The sequence below is a fragment of the Oncorhynchus masou genome, chromosome 10 (assembly GCF_036934945.1).
Source record: "Oncorhynchus masou masou isolate Uvic2021 chromosome 10, UVic_Omas_1.1, whole genome shotgun sequence".
NCBI lineage: Eukaryota > Metazoa > Chordata > Actinopteri > Salmoniformes > Salmonidae > Oncorhynchus > Oncorhynchus masou.
This window is the reverse complement of record NC_088221.1, coordinates 21,314,619-21,330,473: the sequence shown is the minus strand read 5'-3', so window position 1 is coordinate 21,330,473 and position 15,855 is coordinate 21,314,619. Positions and strand designations below refer to the sequence as shown.

The window sequence follows — 15,855 nt, the reverse complement described above, 5'->3', positions numbered from 1 at the left end:
TGATTTGAATAACTGCTGAATCCTCAATTCCCAGAGGCAGGAAATAGGAATGACTTTTCCATTCCCTTCCATTTCATTTTCACAGGATGATACATAGCTTTATGTCAATATGACATGGCTGCAAATGACATGGCAATCAAAACATTAACACAATCTAACTGTGAAACAAGATAATCATAAACAAATGTGTTTATTTCCAAAACGCTACATCCACAAATGTTTCTCAACTTTCTGTGTTTTCTTGTCATCAGAAACTATTTCTTATGGGTACCTTCATGTGTGTGTAATAACAGACTTTCAGGTTTAATATTAAGATATTTATAGTTGAAGTCAGAAGTTAACATAAACCTTAGCCAAATACATTTCAACTCAGTTTTTCACAATTCCTGACACTTAATCCTAGTAAAAATACTGTCTTAGGTCAGTTAGGATCACCACTTTATTTTAAGAATATGAAATGTCAGAATAATAGTAGAGAGAATGATTTATTTCAGATTGTATTTTTTTCCATCACACTCCCAGTGGGTCAGAAGTTTACATACACTCAATTAGTATTTGGTAGCATTGCCTTTAAATGGTTTAAACTTGTGTCAAACATTTTGGGTAGCCTTCCACAAGCTTACCACTTACCACAATAAGTTGGGTGAGTTTGGGCCCATTCCTCTTGACAGAGCTGGTGTAATGGAGTCAGGTTTGTAGGCCTCCTTGCTGGCACGCACTTTTTCAGCTCTGACCACAAATGTTCTATAGGATTGAGGTCAGGGCGTTGTGATGGCTTCCCCAATATCTTGACATTGTTGTCCTTAAGCCATTTTGCCACAACTTTGAAAGTATGCTTGGGGTCATCGTCCATTTGGAAGACCCATTTGCGACCAAGCTTTAACTTCCTGACTGATGTCTTGAGATGTTGCTTCAATATATCCACATAATTTTACTTCCTCACGATACCATCTATTTGGTGAAGTACACCAGTCCCTCCTGTAGCAAAGCACCACCACAACATGATGGTGCCACCCCCGTGCTTCACGGTTGGGATGATGTTCTTCGGCTTTCAAGCTTCCCCCTTTTTCCTCCAAACATAACGATGGTCATTATGGCCAAAGAGTTCTATTTTTGTTTCATCAGACCAGAGGACATTTCTCCAAAAAGTACAATCTTTGTCCCCATGTGCAGTTGCAAACCGTAATCTGGCTTTTTTTATGGCAGTTTTGGAGTGGTGTTTATGGTGTTTATACTTGCATACCATTGATTGTACAGATGAACATGGCACCTTCAGGCATTTGGAAATTGCTCCCCAGGATGAACCAGACTTGTGGAGGTCTACAATGTTTTTTCTGAGGTCTTGGCTGATTTATTTTGATTTTACCATAATGTCAAGCAAAGAGGCACTAAGTTTGAAGGTAGGCCTTGAAATACATCTACAGGTACACCTTGAAATACATCCACAGGTACACCTCCAATTGACTCAAATTATGTCAGTTAGCCTATCAGAAGCTTCTAAAGCCATGACATAATTTTCTGGAATTTTCCAAGCTGTTTAAAGGCACTTAGTGTATGTATACTTCTGACCCACTGGAATTGTGATACAGTGAATTCTAAGTGAAATAATCTGTCTGTTAATAATTGTTGGAAAAATTACTTGTGTAATGCACAAAGTAGATGTCCTAACTGAATTGCCAAAACTATAGTCAACATGAAGTCCGAAGAGCTGTCACTGCCAGTGAAACAAGCCATCATTAGGCTGAAAAATATAAACAAACCCATGAGAGAGATAATCGAAAACATTGTATGTGGCCAAATCCACTATTTGATACCTACTAAAAATGGACATAGTGTTTTGGAAATAAACTCTTCAAATAACTATCAAAGTCTCTTATTGCATTACATGGCTGCCTTGTCTGGAAAAGTGACGAAGCTCTGGGGAGAACAGAGAAAGCAGATTATGGTCAGATTATGTATTTACCAGATTGCTTCACCTACTTGTAGATTTCAAGAACAACTGTGCCCTGGCTGAAATGTCAACCCACTGACATGACAGAGGACAGGCATGAGGGTCAATGCACAAAGGAGGAGATAAAGGGAAAGTGCTGGAACACACACAAACAATTATCCACACACACAGCTGTAGAGGGAAAATGTGTGTGCAGGGGTTAATCCCGCTCTCGCCGCTGGACTATGGCTGTCCAGTGAGTCAGCAGTTGAGTGCTTTCTCTAGCTGTTGTCTCCCAACAGTAGTTCATAGTTCATTCATTCATGCTGTGCTCTGATCCTAACCAAAGGTAATTGTACACCGGACTTCAAGTCTTTGAGTATTTCCTTTCATCTTCTTCTACAATGAACAAAAACGCAACATGTAAAATGTTGGTCCCATGTTTCATGAGCTGAAATGAAAGATCACAGAAATGTTCCACACGCACAAAAAGCTTATTTCTCTCAAATATTGTGCACAAATTTGTTTACATCCCTGTTAGTGAGCATTTATCCTTTGCATAGATAATCCATCCATCTGACAAGTGTTGCATATCAAGAAGTTGGTGCTGGGGACAACAAAAGGCCACTGTAAAATGTGCAGTTTTGTCACACAACAAAATGTCTCAAGTTTTGAGGGAATGTACAATTGGCATGCAGACTACAGGAATGTCCCCCAGAGCTGTTGCCAGATAATTTAATGTTAATTTATCTATCATAAGCTGCCACCAACGTCGTTTTAGTGAATTTTGCAGGACGTCCAACCGGCCTTACAACCGCAGAGTATGTGTATGGCGTTGTGTGGGCGAGCGGTTTGCTGATGTCAACGTTGTGAACAGAGTGCCCAGAGCGGTGGTGGGGTTATGGTGTGGGCAGGCATAAGCTATAAGACAACAAACACAATTGCATTTTATCAATGACAATTTCAATGCACAGAGATACCGTGACAAGATCCTGAGGCCCATTGTCGTGCCATTCATCTCCCGCAATCACCTCATGTTTCATGGAAGGCCCCATGTCACAAGGATCTGTACACAATTTCTGGAAGCAAAAAATGTTCCAGTTTTTTCATGCCTGCATACTTAACAGACATGTCACCCATTGAGCTTGTCTGGGATGCTCTGGATTGACATGTACGACAGAGTGTTCAAGTTCCCGCCAATATCCAGCAACCTCGCACAGCCATTGAAGAGGGGGACAACATGCCACAGGCCACAATCAACAGCCTGATCAATTCTATGTGGAGATGTGTCGCGCTGCATGAGGCAAATGGTGGTCACACCAGACACGGACTGGTTTTATGATCTACGCCCTAGGTACTGTATCTATGACCAACAGATGCATATCTGTTTTCCCATTAATGTGAAATTCATAGATTAGGGCCTAATTGATTTAAATAGACTGATTTCATTATATGAACTGTAACCTAGGGATCTTCAGCAATTTAGAGGGGCTCAATACATCAAGCAAATGAGGTGAACACTATCTAAACATTTGCCTTTTTCACACAGAGTGAGAGACAAAGTTTAGTAACCTGACCCCTCCTCATCTGTCTATGAGCTGATGTACCAGCATCCTCCTCACATTCTGCAGATACGTGTTGGAAGGGCTAGCCCTCTTGTTACCAGATGATTCCAGGGGCAGCGGGACCCCTTGGCCCTTCCAAAGAGTGGTTGCCAGAAGATAATGAACCTACCTTTATGACTGTTTACACTGAACTGCACTGAGGTTGGAATGCAATCATGGTTACATTAAGACACTGTGGAGTTGGAACGAGATATGGGTAAGAAAATGTACCTCAATGCAGGGGTGGGATATGCCACTGGACTCCAAATTTGACCTTTATCCACCTTGCTCTACCGAGAAGATTTAAATACTGCTAGTTTCCCCAGAAAACTGACCTTTTCATCCTCACGCTAACGAGCAGTAGCCACAGCAGCAAATATGGAATGGCACGTTGTGTTGAACAACAAAGGAGATGATTAGCTGACACTGCCATTACAAACGGTGTCTTAATGTAACCATGATTGTGTTCCAACCTCAGTGCAACACAGTATAAAAAATAGTAAAGGTAGGTTTGGTATCTTCTGGCACCCACTCTTGGGAAGGGCCAAGGGGACACGCTGCCCCTGGAAGGGGACACCTTTTGGGGGCCTTGTTCAAATTAAAATAATTGCTTCATTGAAGAATGCATTGATTTCACTAATCATGTCAGATCAGTAATCACCCACATGAAAGAATAAAGGAAGGGATGTATTTCAAAGTGTCCTATTGGTATTTGAACAGAGGCTTCGTTTTTACTCCTTGGGCCAATTGAAATGTCTTATTAGCCCAATAATACACAATTTATGATAGATCATATTCATCTCTGACCAATTTATATGTTTTCAATGTCCGCTGATTTTTGTTGTTGAATAACTGACCAACAGACTCAACAACAGATCCATGACAGTAGGAGGCGATATATTGGCCTACAAAACCCCTTTTTGGTTCAACAAGCGTTGAAATCGGGGTTTAAATAAAATCCTGGATAAGCGAATCCAACATCGGGGTTCGAGTCAACCATCTACATTGTATGGATTTTTGACCATTCAGCACGGGTTCCATTTGCAAAGTGAGCTAGTAGTTGGCTCGCTAACTACTGTTGACGGTTGGAGTTCGGCATCTGTTTTCACCAGCGACGTTGTTCAGGGCTGTGCTTCCGCCATGTTGAAGCGGCTCTCTGCTAGCAGCAAGTTGTGACTGACTGGCTCGGACCGACTAGATAGAGTCGGGGGGGCTGCTACCGCGCAGGTGACGCAGGAAAAACACCCAAGATATGACCAAAAAACAGGCTATTCTAACAGACAGTTGAGCTTATTACGAAATTGCAGTATATAGGACACATTTATGTCATAAACCACGACACAATCGTCAAGGCTGGAGTAGTTCGCGAATAGAGAAGTCCTATCAAATTCCTGGTAAGTTGTTAGCAGCTAGTTTGCTAGCTAACTTAGCTTGCGCTCTTAACAGTGTCAACTGGTGTAGTGTGTGCATGGCAGTAACATTAGCTAGCTATTTCTTTTGTTTGAAAATGTATTGTACTGAAATGCATTGATACACGTCTTTAATCATTGAATAATTCAACTTGGATTGGAAACATGCTACGTTAGTTGGTTCTGGCAGAAGGTAGCTAACGTTGGCTAGCTAGCCAAGTTTACTGACTCACCCACTGTCAAGAGCAGGGAAAACGGGTCTTCAACGCGGAGTTTGCTAGTTTAGTGATCAAAATAGTTAACGTTGTTGAAAGCCGGATCGATATCAGCCAGATCTTGTTCGTTTGCTCACTAGTTAGTTGACGTTTACGTTATCTAGGTAATGGCAGGCGTTTCCTCACCCTGAACCCTAATGTCTGAGTTTTAATATGGTTTCAATCGTGAAATGTCGCACAGTGGCATAAGATAACTTGTCAATGTTGGCTTGGTGAGCTAACGTTAGCTAGAACCGCATAAAATTATTTCTCTATGGACTTGGTTGCGTGGCCTACTCCAAAACAACCACAGTAGCTAACGTTAGCTACATACCTACAGTTAGCTCAGCTAGCTAGCTCACGTTATCGAGTTAGCTAACTAGCCCCGACTCTGCTGAATGCAAATGTTTCTTAACGAGCAGTTCGTAATGTGTCTGTAAATTTAGCCAGATATCTAGCTACCTATACGTACCCAAGATAACTTGCATCAACGGTTAGTTAACGCTAGTTGGTCAGGCCAAAGGCCCGGAAAACTGCGATTGGAAACTAGGCCTTCAAGGGGCAGTTGGCACTGCGATATCAGGCTTTCTGTAAGTCATATTAGCCGTAAAGAGTGTTGTTAGCTTCCTAATTTAGCTAGCTGTGTTTTACCAAAGTTTTCGATTTGCGTTGTTTAAAGATATGCCATTTCTGACTTCAAAATAAGATATTTATTTCCTTTATGAATCAACTCAGATCAGAGCCAACGTAACGCTAGCTAGGTAAGTTGACATGTTGATCGTGTTCTAAGTATTTTATGTGTCTAGATAGCTAGCTAGCAAAGATGAAGCAGCATAATCATGGACGTGTAGGGTCAATTGTGATATTTATTTGTATAACTTGTAAACGAGTACGTCAACAAGCTTATCAATTACTGGTCAACGTCCTTGAAAAAGTATAGTTATACTACCTATCCAGTGATTGCTTTCGTAGCTAGTGATCTTACCATAATGATGGAAGACATACATGGCTAATTAGCTAGCTAACTAGATCAGTAGCATTTATTTATTTATTTGTTACCTCCAATGTCATCATGGATATAGCTAATATCCGAGTTTGATTTAGGAGTAGACTGTCAGTTTGACCATTACTGTCTTGTCTTGGCCCATGTCATCCGTGATATAGCTGTAGTTAATGGCCCATTTCATAACATGGCATAGCCAGTCAGTGATGTTTAGAGTGCTAGCTAGCCCGACAGGCCGCAACAGCATTTCTGTGTTATTAGCCTTCCAGTGAGAGACTGAAGGATGTTGAACAGAGGATGACCACCGTGTCTAACAATGCCATTCAGTATGGTTTCATTTTCAATACATAGTTACTGATTTGAAATGAATGGTAATCCAATGTAGCCTACATAATGTTGTTTTGAGCTGGGCCTTCTAGGCTAGGAAATATATTTTAGTAGAAGCAGTTTAATGGTATGTTTCTGACGTCAGTGGCCACCTGCAGAAAGCACAGGAAATGTTTCAGTATCCTCAAAATGTCCTTACTGGCTGGGCTGACAGCTGTGTGCTCCTGGCTCTCATTTGTGCCACTGCTTGCTGTTTGCTATACATAAGTTGCAACTTGTCACTCCTATCTTGAAGAGATTTTGGCAATTTAGCAACTTAGCCCTTTTTTCATCTTAGTCAGATGAACTCATGGATACTATTTTTGTCTCTGCGTGCAGATTGAAGGAAGTTGTAGGTAGTTTTGCAACCCGTTACTATCTAGCGTTGGTGTAATGACTAAATCTACAGCAACCTCTTGTGTCTAGTGCCAATTTTAGAATTTATCCTACCATTTCTACTGATCTGCAGGCCAGTTATGATATGTGCAGTACAACTAATTGTCTATTGAATGTTTAATTGCCCAGAAACGGGAGAATTCCATAGATTGTTAAACAGAGAAGCTTTCTATTAGCACCACATAGCTCAACTATAAGCCTCCCTACATTAGATTTGTTAAATTTAACTAGTTAAGTCAGTTCAGAACACATTTTTATTTACAACGACAGCCAAATCCGGACGATTCTGGGCCAATTGTGCGCCGCCCTTTGGGACTCTCAATCATGGCCGGATGTGATACAGCCTGGATTTGAACCAGGGACTGTAGTGATGCCTCTTGCACTGAGATGGAGTGTCTTCGACTGCTCGGGAGCCCAGATGAGCAAAGCCGCACCAAGGCTCTGTCCAAGGTGTTGAATCCAGTGCGGTCTTCATATGCATTTATAGATCTTTGTATTGTACTTAGTGGTTTTTGCCATTGTTTGGTCGAATTTGTTTGGCATGCATCCTTGATGATTGTAAGCAATTCCTTTGATGTTATGCCTTTTCATGCATTATGTATATTTGCCTGAAATATGCTGTTGTGGCAAGCAGTGTTAATGCAATGGTCATTTTGATATCTGCATTTGAAGTTGTCCTTATTTTGACTTGATGGCCTGAATTTAGTGGCTTTTAATATGTTTAGTGTCTTGATTTCTGGACAATATTCCTTTGCGTTTTCATCAAGATGGATTCATCATTTCGTTGTTATGCGACTCTTCCTTGCCGTTTTCAATTGCATTTATCAGACGTTTCAATTGTTTTTCTATGGGAATTTTGTTACAACACTTGGAAATGTGAGTTATACGTCTGTTAATGTGTATAAATTGAACCTCATTACTTGCATTTTTGTAGAACCGTTCCATTAAAACAGTCTACAGAACTAAAAGGCTGAATAATAAATGTCATTTAAAAATAACAATTTATTGCAAAATACAAGGTTCGGTTCACAAAAAAGACAGAGGTTACTGTTAGGCCTACCAACAGCCCTAAACATAACTGAATGTAATAAAAATGGATTTATTTCCGTATTATCAAGTCCATATCTGCTGCTGAGAATTGTAGCCTACTCAGTCTCCTGTCTCCCCAGTCTCTTATTCCAAATCCTCTGCAACACACACACATGTTCACATTACTACTTACTGAAATTGACTGCCGTGAACATCACAAGCTTATATCATTTTGTACTGAAAATCCCATCTTACTTATTTTTTTTAATAGTGTGATTCTTGTCTCTGCTTCCCATTGCTGAGCCACATATCTGCGCTATATTTGGAGACTTAGCTGCACACAGGCTTCCGAGTGGTCTGTTGTCAGCCGGCTGCGTGAAGGGATCGACTTAATGTGTGAAAAGATATGTTCACAAAGATGTATGGATCCAAATATTGAAAGCATTACACATGCAAACTTCTGCAGACTGATCTTTCACTGGCAGGCTCTCCCAACAGTGGATAATGGAGGCCCCTTGGTTTCTCTGTTTTCATGTTCATTGCGCAGCGCTGTGAATTTTGATGATAAAAGGGAGGTTGCCTTGAGCTAGAACAGCTGCATTTCAGAGTCCTCGGTCCCTATCCACTGAAACAGACAGACCCAAGTTGCTCTCCTCAAAGTTCTCTGGCTTCATCAAAAAATATGTTGCATGAAAATCGGACAGAGAACTCTGACTTCAGCACCCCCTTGTACAGCATCCCCATGTACTGATAGTGTGCCGCGTTGACCGCCCTTTGAGTTGCTTGAAGTAGCGAAACGTTCCACTTTGAATATCCCGTAAGTAGACGTCTAGCCTGGCAGGCAATGCCTTACGTTTATGGAACAGATCCAGCACTGTCTGGCTTGCATCCTGAAGGCACAGGTTGAGCTCATTGAGGTGACCTGTTATGTCAGTGAGAAACATCCAGTTTTACAAGCCAATCCTCATCCTCAAGCTCTGGGTAGTTTTGGCCCTTTTTTGTAGCCAGAAAGGCTTCAACTGTATCCAAACACTCCACAAACCGTTCCAAAACCTTCCCTCCACTTAACCACCTGACACTGCAGTGGAGAGGCAAGTCTTTGTGGATTTGTTCAAGCTCTTCCAGCAGTGACTGACACTGTGACATATGAGCGAGCAACAAGGGAATTGACCATTTTAATTACAGTAGCCATTACAGTACCTAAATCAGAATTTGCATTCTTGGAACACAGATTCTCTTGAATGATAGTGAAATTTAACCACGGGGTGGCCAATCATATCTTCAATCAGCTTTACAAATCCTGTTTCCCCACCAAAGCGGGGTCACAGTTAGTTGTAATAGTGAATATGTTCTTAATATTGACACATCTCCTCAAAATGACCCGTGAAGGCTTTTTTTGCTACACCTTCCCCTTTAGTGTTACCATGTATGGGTTTTAGACAAGGCAGCTACTTACAAAGCAGCCACTTGCGTACCTGCTCTGTCACGGTATTTTGCAACAATTACCAGATGTGTAATGTCATTCACATCCACACTCTCATCAAGAGCCACGCTAAACACAGGTGCATTTTTTAACTCTACAGTTTGCAACTCCTTTACCTTTTCAGCTATTTTGAGAACATGCCTTTCAACAGTTCTGGCAGACACGTGCATGTCTTATCTTTGAGAAGATTGTGTCTGTTAGGCAATCTTTCAAATAAAGCCTGTCAACTACTGAGGAAAGCCTCCTTGATATATTCCCCATCATTAAATGGTTCCTTGTTTAGCAATGCACTGCACAATGTTTTTTATATACTTTTTTACTTTTATTTACACAGTGCCTTGCTTTTCTTACCTGGGCACGGACCTCTTGATTCCTTCTGCCTGGTCCGCATGTCTCGTTTCAAAATGCAATGTGCACTTGATGTCTGACAAACAGCAGTTTTACAACAGAGAGCAAACAGCCTGGCCCTGAAGTAAAAGGAATCGGAGGCAATAAATGAGCGGACGTTTGCCTTATTTTTCTTTGCTGATGACATTTTGTGCCCTGAACTTAAAAAATAAAATAATAATTAAGGTTTGCTAGCTGTTAGCCATGTGAAAACTATTCTCATCTTCAGTGCCGCCTATATCATTTAATTATTTGTATTATTTTGGGGGGGGGGGGTGGGATGGGGTGACTTGCCAAGCATTGGCGTGCCAAGGCAAATACCCTCGTGGGCCTTATGTTGCTGACCCCTGGTCTACAGGAACAGCCAGCATGCTAGTTGTTCCCATGACTGGAAGTCAACATGAACTGTTCCCATAGACTTCCAGTTATTGCGCTAACCCTAGTTAGCAATTACTTTAACACTAGTTGGCAACTTAGAGCTGTACAAATACATTGTATCCTTGAGTTAATCTGACTCTGGGTAAATCGAAAAAAGGAACCGAAATGCCAAAATCTCACACTGTCCCTTTTTAAAGGGTGTCTTGGCAGAACATGTACAAAAAATGTAAATATATTTTTGGGGGGATGTTGACAATGACTTAGCAGGGGTGGCCTTTATGAAGGAAATATCATGTTAGAATACATGATCAAACCCTCATGTTCCAATACTTGTGTGGATTGGATTTCCAGTCATATTGTCTATCTTTGCCAGGCAGGACTGGTGTCGTCCCTGTGTTCAGGAGGATGCAACATACTGGACTTTGCAGATCGAAATGCCATGAATAGATAATCAGATATGATTCAGTATTTGACATGTCAAAGAAAGGCATGTCTGTCTATTCTAATCAATATATTTATATTTGAGTTGTGCCAGACTGAGCACTAGCCAGTGCCCAGGCTTCCAGCTGGGCGGAGAGGACCGAGAGAGTAAACAATACTCATCATTATGGCTCATGGCCTTATGTGTCCTCTGGAGCTGTGGCTGGCCTTTGTTGGCTCATACAGGGTCAGTGTGTGTGGTTATAAACCAGATTGTACGGTCTAGCTGGAGGGAGAATAAAAGTTATGGAGCTAGACATTCTATGAAGTTGAAGCTATGATAATGTTATGTCTTTCTGTAGGCTGGTTATTGAAATTATATTTGTCTGCAGTTTGGCTTCATTTTTGAGGAAGTTTATTTTGATTTGCGAAGTGGTTGAGCAGGTCTCCCAAAGACAGAGGAAAAAAGGCGTATCTCGTCCAGACGTTCTGTGCTGGTCTGGAACAGAATCGTAAAGGGGTCATTCCGTGTCATTTCAGCAGAAATTGTTTCTGTAGTTAGAAACATAGGATTAGCATTCCTGAAATATGAAATATAATTTGATCTCTGAGAAATTAAGCTAATTGATTACACCTAATTTGGCCATTTTAAATTCATAGGGTTCATATAACCTTCAGTAAATATATAGCACCTAACATCTGATTTCGACCATAATTGTGAAGAACCCAATAAAATGGTAAAAAACCAACATCACTCCACCCCAATAACCAGTATACTGTATCAGCTCTCTGTCTGACAAGTAGTATAGAGCTGCTGCTTGGAGTATTGCTTCTTCAACCTTTAACGCATTCCCTTTGAATCTGGTAATGGTTTTTGTCCTCTGTTCAGAGAGATTTGACATTGAAGTCACTTGTAATTTTTAACCATAAAGTATTCAAAGTACCAAGTTTTGCCCACTAGATGCCACTTCCTGCTACTGCCACCACACCCTTTTATTCATTTTAATGGTGTCTTGTGTTTTATTACATTAATCCCAAAAAAGGCCCAAACACACACTGTGTAGTGTTTCGTAATGGTGTTGGGTTTAATGGAAAATATCCACAGTACGTATAGAGACATTTTCTAATAATTTTATTGAAAAACACATTGTATTTTATTAGGGTTGTCACATTTTTTTGTCACTAGTCCATTTCTCTATCAAAGTTTTGTGCTTGTAGCAAAATACTTTCACCATACGGATAGCCCTCTCAGAGCTGCCATTTTTTGGGGGGACTATTCAATGAGACTTGGGTTGACGCATTAGGTTGCTAAGAGAAATACAAACTGAATTGCGTCCTTGGAGGACTGGTTTGACCACACAATCTATTTTCATCATGAGCAAAAGCTGTTGGTTTTCTACCCAAAGTTGCAAAGAAAATTATGTGATCCATTGAATAAACACAAGAGACCAGCAACATGGGTAATAGGGTGTGGTGGCAGTAGCAGGGACAGCGGCATCGGTGGGCAAAACTTGGTACTTTCAGACTCATTTATGGTAAAAACTGCAAGTGACTTCAATGGCTAATTTCTCTGAACAAGAGACAAAAAATCATCACCAGATTCAAAGGAATGCATTTACAAAGGTTGAAAAAGCAATACTCTAAGCAGCAGCTCCATTGCAGGCGGGAGGTGGCCTAGTGTTTAGAGCGTTGTACTAGTAACAGAAAGGTTGCAAGATCAAATCCCCGAGCTGACAAGGTACAAATCTGTCGTTCTGCCCCAGAACAAGGCAGTTAACCCACTGTTCCTAGGCTGTCCATTGAAAATAAGAATTTGTTGTTAACTGACTAGTTAAATAAAGGTAAAATAAAAATACTACTTGATCTTGACATCGAGCCACTTATCTCTATCAAGTTAGCAAACCAAATGCATAGCTGGATCCCTGAGCTGGATAGAAATACCCCGGTATGTGGTATATATCGCCCTGGCCTAACTCACTGTAGCATGCATATCAATACACACAACTATCTAGGTCAATAGGGGAGATGCGTTGTGCAGTTAATGTTGGCTTTATCAGTTTTTTTTAAACCAGGTTTGCTGTTCATTTGAGCAATATGAGATGGAATAGATATAATGCTGTATACTTTCTTGAATTTGTTCTGGATTTGGAGACTGTGAAAAGACCCCTGGTGGCATGTCTGGTGGGGTAAGAGTGTGTGTCAGAACTGTGTGTAAATTGACTATGCAAACATTTTTGGATTTTCAACACAATGTTTCTTATAAAAAGAACCAATGCAGTCAGTCAATCCTATACAAAATAATGTTTCAGGAATGCCATTCTTATATTTCTAACTACAGGAACTGTCTGAGATGGTGGGTGTAAATCCTCTTACTTGTGCTTTTTGAGGTGGAATAACTTGAAGAGTGAGTGCGAAAGTGATGAAAGACCTCAGGCTTCCTGGCCAACCAATCCCATGGTTACTTAAGGAAGTCCTTTCCTCTCTTGTCTGAAACTCAGAAAGACATGTTGTCTTTGCTGTATGGTGCCCAGAGTTCAAATACTACAACACCATGTGCACCACCATCACTTTAGGCCTACATGTCTAGAATAAGACCCAACTAGAAATGATGTATGACTAATTTCCAGAATATGTGGTTTTGTAGAATAATTGACACGTTTTCCTCTGGTCAGGGTTTATGGCAGGTGGAAAAGCAGGCAGCACGTTCAGTATGTCACACATTTCCATTACATACAGTGCATTCAGAAAGTATTCAGACCCCTTGACCTTTCCCACATTTTGTTACGTTGCAGCCTTATTCGAAAATTGACAAATTAAAAAAAGTCCTCATCAATCTACACACAATACCGCATAATGACAAAGTGAAAACAGGTTTTTAGAAAATGTTGCAAATGTATTACAAATAAACAGATACCTTATTTACATGTATTCAGACCCTCTGCTATGTGACTTGAAATTGAGCTCAGGTGCATCCTGTTCCATTGATCATCCTTGATGTTTCTACAACTTGATTGGAGTCTACCTGTGTTAAAATCAATTGATTAGATATGGTTTGGAAAGGCACACCTGTCTATATAAGGTCCCACAGTTGACAGTGCATATCAGAGCAAAAACCAAGCCATGAGGTCAAAGGAATTGTCCGTAGAGCTCCGAGACAGGATAGTGTTGAGGCACAGATCTGGGGAAGGGTACCAACATTTCTGCAGCATTGCCAGGAACACAGTGGCCTCCATCGTTCTTAAATGGAGGAAGTTTGGAACCACCAAGACTCTTCCTAGAGCTGGCTGCCTGGCCAAACTGCAGAGAAGGGCCTTGGTCAGGGAGGTGACCAAGAACCTGATAGTCACTGACCGAGCACCAGAGTTAATCTGTGGAGATGGGGGATCCTTCCAGAAGGACAACCATCTCTGCAGCACTCCACCAATCAGGCGTTTATGGTAGAGTGGCCAAACGGAAGCCACTCCTCAGTAAATGACACATGACAGCCCGCTTGGAGTTTGCCAAAAGGCACCGAAATGATTCTCAGACCATGAGAAACGAGATTCTCTGGTCTGAAACCAAGATTGAACTCTTTGGACTGCATGCCAAACGCCATGTCTGGAGGCAACCTGGCACCATCCCTACAGTGAAGCATGGTGGTGGCAGTATCATGCTGTGGGGATGTTTTTCTGCGGCAAGGACTGGGAGACTCGTCAGGATCGAGGGAAAGATGAACGGAGCAAAGTACAGAGATCCTTGATGAAAACCTTCTACACAGTGCTCAGGACCTCAGATGTGAGCAAAGGTTCACCATCCAAAAGGACAACGACCCTAAGTAAACAGCCAAGACAATGCAGGAGTGGCTTCGGGAGCAGTGACTTCTTTGAATGTCCTTGAGTGAGAGCCAGAGCCAGAGCCAGAGCCCGGACTTGAACCCGATCGAGCATCTCTGGAGAGACCAGAAAATAGCTGTGCAGCGACGCTCCCCATCCATCCTGACAGAGCTTGAGAGGATCTGCAGAGAACAATGGGAGAAACTCCCCAAATACAGATGTGCCAAGCTTGTAGGGTCATACCCAAGACGACTGCAGGCTGTAATCGCTGCCAAAGATGCTTCATCAAAGTAATGAGTAAAAGGTCTGAAATTGTGTTTAAGTTTTGCAGTTTTGTTTTTGCTTTGTTCTTCTGGGGTATTGTGTATTGATTTTTACATTACTGCCTTATTCTATATATAATTTGGAAAAAGTAAAGGGTTCTGAATACTTTCCAAATGCACTGTATGAACTTCAGTCTTCTCCCAATCTAATCTAGGCCTAAATGTTTTCATATGATATCAGCATCAGGCTTTTATTTTATATACACATAACAAAAATATAAATGCTCTGGTTTCATGAGCTGATGTAAAAAATCCCAGAAATTTTCAATATGCGCAAAAATACTCTTTTCTCTTGAATGTTGTGCACATTTGTTTGCATAACTGTGAGTAGTTCTCCTTTGCCAAGATAATCCATCCACCTGACAGGTGTGGCATATCAAGAAGCTGATTAAACAGCATGATCATTACACAGGTGCACCTTGTGCTGGAGACAATTAAAGGCCATTGTAAAATGTGCAGTTTTGTCATACAACACACACAATGCCACATTTGTCTCAAGTTGAGGGAATGTGAAATTGGCATCCAGACTGCAGGGATGTCCATCAGAGCTGTTGCCAGAGAATGTAATTTTAATTTCTCAACCATAAGCCCCCTTGTTTTATTGAGTTTCGAAGTACGTGCAACCAGCCTCACAACCGCAGAGCATGTGTATGGTGTTGTGTGGGCGAGCGGTTTGCAGATGTCAAAGTTGTGAACAGAATGCCCCAGGGTGGCGGTGGTATTATGGTATGGGCAGGCATAAGCTACGGACCACATACACAATTGGATTTTATCAATGGCAATTTGAATGCACAGCGATACCGTGATGAGATCCTGGCCCATTGTCATGTCATTCATCCACCACCTTCAACTTATGTTTTAGCATTATAATGCACGGCCCCATGTCTCAAGGTTCTGTACACAAAAATTCTTGGAAGCTGAAAATCTCCCAGTTCAATGGCCTGCATACTCACCCGACATGTCACCAATTGAGCATGTTTGGGATGCTCTGGATCGTTGTGTTCCAGTTCCCGCCAATATCCAGTAACTTCGCACAGCCGTTGAAGAGGAGTGGGACAACA

The 15,855-nt window shown here is 41.4% G+C and overlaps 1 protein-coding gene across 7 annotated transcripts in view; it reads left to right on the top strand.

Moving 5' to 3' along the window:
• The first annotated feature begins 4,456 nt into the window (after window positions 1-4,456).
• The window catches only part of LOC135547313 (probable ubiquitin carboxyl-terminal hydrolase FAF-X), an 86,799-nt gene continuing 75,400 nt past the window's right edge, over window positions 4,457-15,855 (top strand). For all 7 annotated transcript variants that reach the window (XM_064976196.1, XM_064976194.1, XM_064976193.1 and 4 more), the window contains exon 1: window positions 4,457-4,928. The gene's annotated coding sequence lies outside the window, so the exon portion shown is untranslated. The remainder of the gene's footprint in view (window positions 4,929-15,855) is intronic.